Source organism: Triticum aestivum, chromosome 7D (assembly GCF_018294505.1).
Source record: "Triticum aestivum cultivar Chinese Spring chromosome 7D, IWGSC CS RefSeq v2.1, whole genome shotgun sequence".
Taxonomy (NCBI): Eukaryota; Viridiplantae; Streptophyta; class Magnoliopsida; order Poales; family Poaceae; genus Triticum; species Triticum aestivum.
In genome coordinates, this window is record NC_057814.1 from 404,741,456 (window position 1) to 404,748,218 (window position 6,763).

Genomic DNA, 6,763 nt, shown 5'->3' on the forward strand with positions numbered 1-6,763 from the left:
ACACTTCAGGTGCGGTACACAGCATAGCATACTGTAGAGCCTACGTCTTAAGCATAGGGGAAGACCTTCGTCCTTTCTCTCTCTTCTGCCGTGGTCAGGTCTTGAGTCTTACTCAATACTCACACCTTGTAACACAGCCAAGAACTCCTTCTTTGCTGATCTATTTTGAACTCCTTCAAAAACTTGTCACGGTATGTATTCATTTGAAAGTACTATTAAGCGTTTTTGATCTATCCTTATAGATCTTGATGCTCAATGTTCAAGTAGCTTAATCCAGGTTTTCCATTGAAAAACACTTTTCAAATAACCTTGTATGATTTCCAGAAATTCTACATCATTTCTGATCAATAATATGTCAACAACATATACTCATCAGAAATTCTATAGTGCTCCCACTCACTTCTTTGGAAATACAAGTTTCTCATAAACTTTGTAAAAACCCAAAATCTTTGATCATCTCATCAAAGCGTACATTCCAACTCCGAGATGCTTACTCCAGTCCTAGAAGGATTGCTGGATCTTTGCATACTTGTTAGCATCTTTCAGGACTGACAAAACCTTCTGGTTGTATCACATACAACCTTTCCTCAAGAAAATCGTCGAGGAATCAATGTTTTGACATCCTATCTGCAAGATTTCATAAATAATGCAGTAACTGCTAATATAATTCCAACGGACTCTTAGCATCACTACGAGTGAGAATGTCTCATCGTAGTCAACTCCTTGAACTTGTCAGAAAACATCTTAACGACAAGTCGAGCTTTCTTAATGGTGACACTTACCATTGTAACATCCCAAATTTTCAATTTGGAATGTTATACATAGATCATCATTTGCATATCATGTATTGTGCATTTTTGAAAAATCCTCGATAAATCCTAAGCAACTCAAGGACCCTCGGAGAGAGTTGGGGATTTTCTTGAATTTTCTTATTTGATTTTCCAACGAGGATTTTGGTTTTTAATTATTTTTCTCTCCGGAAGAATATTTCATTTTAAAATAAACGAGAGGAGAAAATATGACTTCTCCAAAACCATTGAAATACAGGAGGAAAAATGTTAAAAACATTATTTGGAATTTATTGGATTTTATTTGCAATTTTTATTGCATTTAAAAATATGCATGTTTTCTAAATATTTATTTTTGATTTTAAAAATGTTCACCCTATTCTAGATTTTCTAACTAGACGAGGAAAATTTATTTCGTATTTTTTTGATTTTTATTTATTTTTCTACACAATATTTTCCGCGGAACATATTTTTTTTAAAAAAAATACGCGCTTGCCCGACTGGGCCGAGGCCCAGCCGAAGCCAGGCCGGCCCGCCCGCGCTCTCCTTCTTCTCCACGATGCCGCCGGAGTCCGGCCACGCCACGGAGCCCGCCGCCGCCTCGGATGCCCCTTCCCCAAGCCTCTAGCCCCCCCTCCATATATACCCCGCCCCCCCTCCGTTTTCGCCATCACCGCCGCCGCCCCGCATCTAGCCGCCGCCGCCGCCTTTGCCTCGCCGCCCGCCCGCCGGAGCCCCGCCCCGCCGCCCCTCGCGCCCCCCCCCCCGAGCCCCCAAGCCCCGCCGCCCTCGCCGCCCCTCACCGGAGCACGGGAGCCCCGCCGGAGCTCTATCCCCGACGAGGTAGACCTCGCCTCGTTTGCCCGTTTTTTTTTTAAAAAAAAACCCTAGATCGGTTTTTTTCGGTTTTCTTATTTCACGAGCGTTCACCGAACCGTTCGTTTTAACGAACGCGTTCGTCGGTTTTTCTCTGTTAACGAACGCCCGTTATTTAACCGTTCGTCCGTTTTTCTTTTTCGTCGGATTTTCTCGTTATTTTCTCAGATTCGATTTCTGATCGAAACTTCGAATCTGTTTAACTTCTCGCTCGTTTATCGGAATCAGGTGATTCAAGCGCCTAGAGTTTCGTCTCGAAATTCTCTTTCCGTTTAACCTACTCAAACAAGTTTTTGCTACAGTAAAATTTGACCTAGATCCAGATTAGCAAACGAAGTTTCTTTCTTTCACCGTTTGACTTTCGTTGCTTCTTTCGAGTTGATTCTTTTTGCAAACCGGAGTTCTTAAGTTGAACTTTCTGGTTGGATCTTTCATTCGAGTTTTACCTGTGCATTAGATGAGTACTGATTGTATGCTTGTTTGTTTGCGATAGAGTACCCGGAGTGTGCCGCTTGTTACTTCGACTCGCTAGGTTTTGTGGATCATCAGCAAGGCAAGTAACACTTTGATCATACCCCGTTCATACCCAGTTTTATTGCATTAGATCTATTTCCTCAAACACATTGCATGATTAGGATCTAATTAAACTGTGGGTATTGGGATGTAGTTGAGGTAGTACCTATTACCTGTTTACTATCAAACCCTTGGGAGTTACTTCTACGTTGCTTTTATTATTGCCATGCTATGCGTAGACGTGGATTGGGTTTGAGAGATATTCATGACAGATGTGAGTGTTTAATAATGGTTCAACTTAAGGTGGCAACTAAAACTCACATCTGGGTGGATTGAGACACCTGGAGAACCCAGTGTTGTCTGTATGTATAAGGTCCGCCACCCAGGCTCAAAGGGATCATAAGATTATTCATGCTAGAAACTTCCGTGTGCAGCCGCAAGCTATTATGGGCTCTAGCATAGCTGAGTAGGTTACAAGATCTCTTGAAGAGGTGGCCTAGCAGATGTAGGGGAAAGTAGGTGTACCGGTCCATCCAGAGTAGAGAGTGACTGTTTCTGAAAGACTGTGTCTCGGTCATCCGTTTCTCAAACATCATGCAGTGCGAGAATCAAGCGGAGGCGATCGAGTCTTGTGGGAAAAGTGCACAAACCTCTGCAGAGTGTACAAACTGATCATGATTAGCCGTGTCCCCGGTTATGGACAACTTGAGTATCTAGTACCTGGATTATCATTTGAATCTCATCACCTTGATACTTATAATTAACTTTGTTGGGTTAATGATGTTACTTAATTGGGATTGAGTTGGAGGTACCTTCTCAATGTTTCAACCACCATGATAGTTAAATAAAATTTATTCCTTTGCAGTAGGATAAAATTGGCTTTTCGCAAAACTGTAACCATAGAGCTTTCTACTAGCCATACATGCATATAGTATAGCATTATCATTGTTCATTGCTCTCTATGTGTTGCTTTGCCAGCATATTCTATGTGCTGACCCGTTTTCGGGCTGCAACGTTTCATGTTGCAGACTTTTCAGACGACGAGTAAGGTGCCTTAGGTCGTGGTCTTATACTCAGTGATGCCGCTGGAGTTGATGGACTCACTTATCTTCCAAGTCTTCCGCTGTTATCGTTTTTAGATGGCCTTAAGCCATGTTTATTATACTTATTCTCTTCGGAGATATTCGATGTAATAAGTGTGTGATTGCTACTCTGTTATAAAACCTCCATTTGTACTGTGCGTGTCAGCATTACTGATCCAGGGATGACACTGGTGCACAGCAGCACAGGCCATTTGAGGTCTGGTCGCTACAACCATCATTGTCCGTCTTCCTTTTATAATCCATCTGCACCCAACAGCCTTACGACCATCAAGTAGTTCTTCCAAAGTCTATACTTTGTTTTTATACATGGATCCTCTCTCGGATTTTATGGCCTCGAGCCATTCATCGGAATCCGGGCCCATCATCGCTTCTCCATAGCTCGTAGGTTCATTGTTGTCTTGCAACATGACTTCCAAGACAGGATTACGTACCACTCTGAAGTAGCATGCATCCTTGTCGTCCTACGAGGTTTGGTAGTGGCTTGATCCGAAGTTTCATGATCACTATCATAAGCTTCCACTTCAATTGATGTAGGTGCCACAGGAACAACTTCCTGTGCCCTGCTACACACTAGTTTAAGTCATAGTTCAATAACCTCATCAAGTCTCCACCATCCTCCCACTCAATTCTTTCGAGAGAAACCTTTCCTCGAGAAAGGACCCATTTCTAGAAACAATCACTTTTGCTTCCGGATCTGAAATAGGAGGTATACCCAACTGTTTTGGGTATTCTATGAAGATGCATTTATCCGCTTTGGGTTCGAGCTTATCAGCCTGAAACTTTTTCACATAAGCGTCGCAGCCCCAAACTTTTAAGAAACGACAGCTTAGGTTTCTCTAAACCATAGTTCATACGATGTCGTCTCAACGGAATTGCGTGGTGCCCTATTTAAAGTGAATGCGGTTGTCTCTAATGCCTAACCCATAAACGATAGTGTAATTCGATAAGAGACATCATGGTATGCACCATATCCAATAGGGTGCAGTTATGATGTTCGGACACACCATCACACTATGGTGTTCCAGGCGGTATTAGTCGTGAAACAATTTCCACAATTTCTTAATTGTGTGCCAAACTCGTAACTCAGATATTCATCTCTATGATCATATCACAAACATTTTATCTTCTTGTCACGACGATCTTCAACTTCACTCTGAAATTACTTGAACCTTTCAATAATTCAGACTTGTGTTTCATCAAGTAAATATACTCAGCATCTACTCAAATCATCTGTGAAGCAAGAACATAACGATATCCACTGCATGCCTCAGCACTCATTGGACTGCACACATCAAAATGTATTACTTCCAACAAGTTGCTTTCTTGTTGCATCTTACTGAAAACGAGGCCTTTCAGTCATCTTGCCCATGTGGTATTATTTGCATGTCTCAAGTGATTCAAAATCAAGTGAGTCCAAACGATCCATCTGTATGGACTTTCTTCATGCATATATACTAATAGACATGGTTCGCATGTCTCAATCTTTTCAAAAACAAGTGAGTCCAAAGATCCATCAACATGGAGCTTCTTCATGCGTTTTATCCCAATATGACTCAAATAGCAGTGCCACGAGTATGTGGTAGTATCTTATATCTTTTGGCATGAACATGTGTATCACTACGATCGAGATTCAATAAACCATTTATTTTAGGTGCAAGACCATTGAAGGTATTATTCAAATAAAAGGAGTAACCATTATTCTCCTTAAATGAATAACCATATTGCGATAAACATAATCCAATCATGTCTATGCTCAACGCAAAAACCAAATAACAATTATTTAGGTTTAACACCAATCTCGATGGTAGAGGGAGCATGCGATGCTTGATCACATCAACCCTGGAAACACTTCCAACACATATCGTCATCTCACTTTTAGCTAGTCTCCGTTTATTCCGCAGCTTTTATTTCGAGTTACTAACACTTAGCAACCGAACTGGTATCTAATACCCTGGTGCTACTAGGAGTACTAGTAAAGTACACATTAATATAATGTATATCCAATATACTTCTGTCGACCTTGCCTACCTTCTCATCTACCAAATATCTAGGGTAGTTCTGCTTCAGTGACCGTTCCCCTCATTACATAAGCACTTAGTCTCGGGTTTGGGTTCAACCTTGGGTTTCTTCACTAGAGCAGCAACTGATTTGCCGTTTCATGAAGTATCCCTTCTTTCCCTTGCCCTTCTTGAAACTAGTGGTTTTACTAACCATCAACAATTGATGCTCCTACTTGATTTCTACTTTCGTGGTGTCAAACATCGCGAGTGGCTCAAGGATCATCATGTCTATCCCTGATATGTTATAGTTCATCACGAAGCTCCAGTAGCTTGGTGGCAGTGACTATGGAGAACCATCACTATCTCATCTGGAAGATTAACTCCCACTCGATTCAAGCGATTGTAGTACTCAGACAATCTGAGCACATGCTCAACGATTGAGCTTTTCTCCCTTAGTTTGCAGGCTTAAGAAACTTGTCAGAGGTCTCATACCTCTTGACGTGGGCACAAGCCTAAAATCCCAATTTCAGCTCTTGGAACATCTGATATGTTCCGCGACGTTTCAAAATGTCTTCGGTGCCTCAATTCTAAACCGTTCAACATTACGCACTGAACTATCACGTAGTCATCAAAACGTGTATGTCAGATGTTCACAACATCCACAAACGACGCTCGAGGTTCAGCACACCGAGCGGTGCATTAAGGACATAAGCCTTCTGTGCAGCAATGAGGAAAATCCTCAGTTTACGGACCCAGTCCGCATAATTGCTACTATCAACTTTCAACTAAATTTTCTCTAGGAACATATCTTAAACAGTAGAACTAAAGCGTAAGCTACGACATAATTTGCAAAGACCTTTACTATGTTCATGATAATTAAGTTCATCTAATTATTTAATGAACTCCCACTCAGATAGACATCCCTCTAGTCATCTAAGTGATACATGATCTGAGTCAACTAGGCCGTGTCCGATCATCACGTGAGACGGACTAGTCATCATCGGTGAACATCTCCATGTTGATCGTATCTACTATACGACTCATGTTCGACCTTTCGGTCTCTTGTGTTCCGAGGCCATGTCTGTACATGCTAGGCTCGTCAAGTCAACCTAAGTGTTTCGCATGTGTAAATCTGGCTTACACCCGTTGTATGCGAACGTCAGAATCTATCACACCCGATCATCACGTGGTGCTTCGAAACAACGAACCTTCGCAACGGTGCACAGTTAGGGGGAACATGTCTCTTGAAATTTTAGTGAGGGATCATCTTATTTATGCTACTGTCGTTCTAAGCAAATAAGATGTAAACATGACAAACATCACATGCAAATCATAAAGTGACATGATATGGCCAATATCATCTTGCGCCTTTGATCTCCATCTTCGAGGCGCGGCATGATCACCTTCGTCACTGGCATGACACCATGATCTTCATCATCATGATCTCCATCATCGTGTCTTCATGAAGTTGTCTCGCCAACTA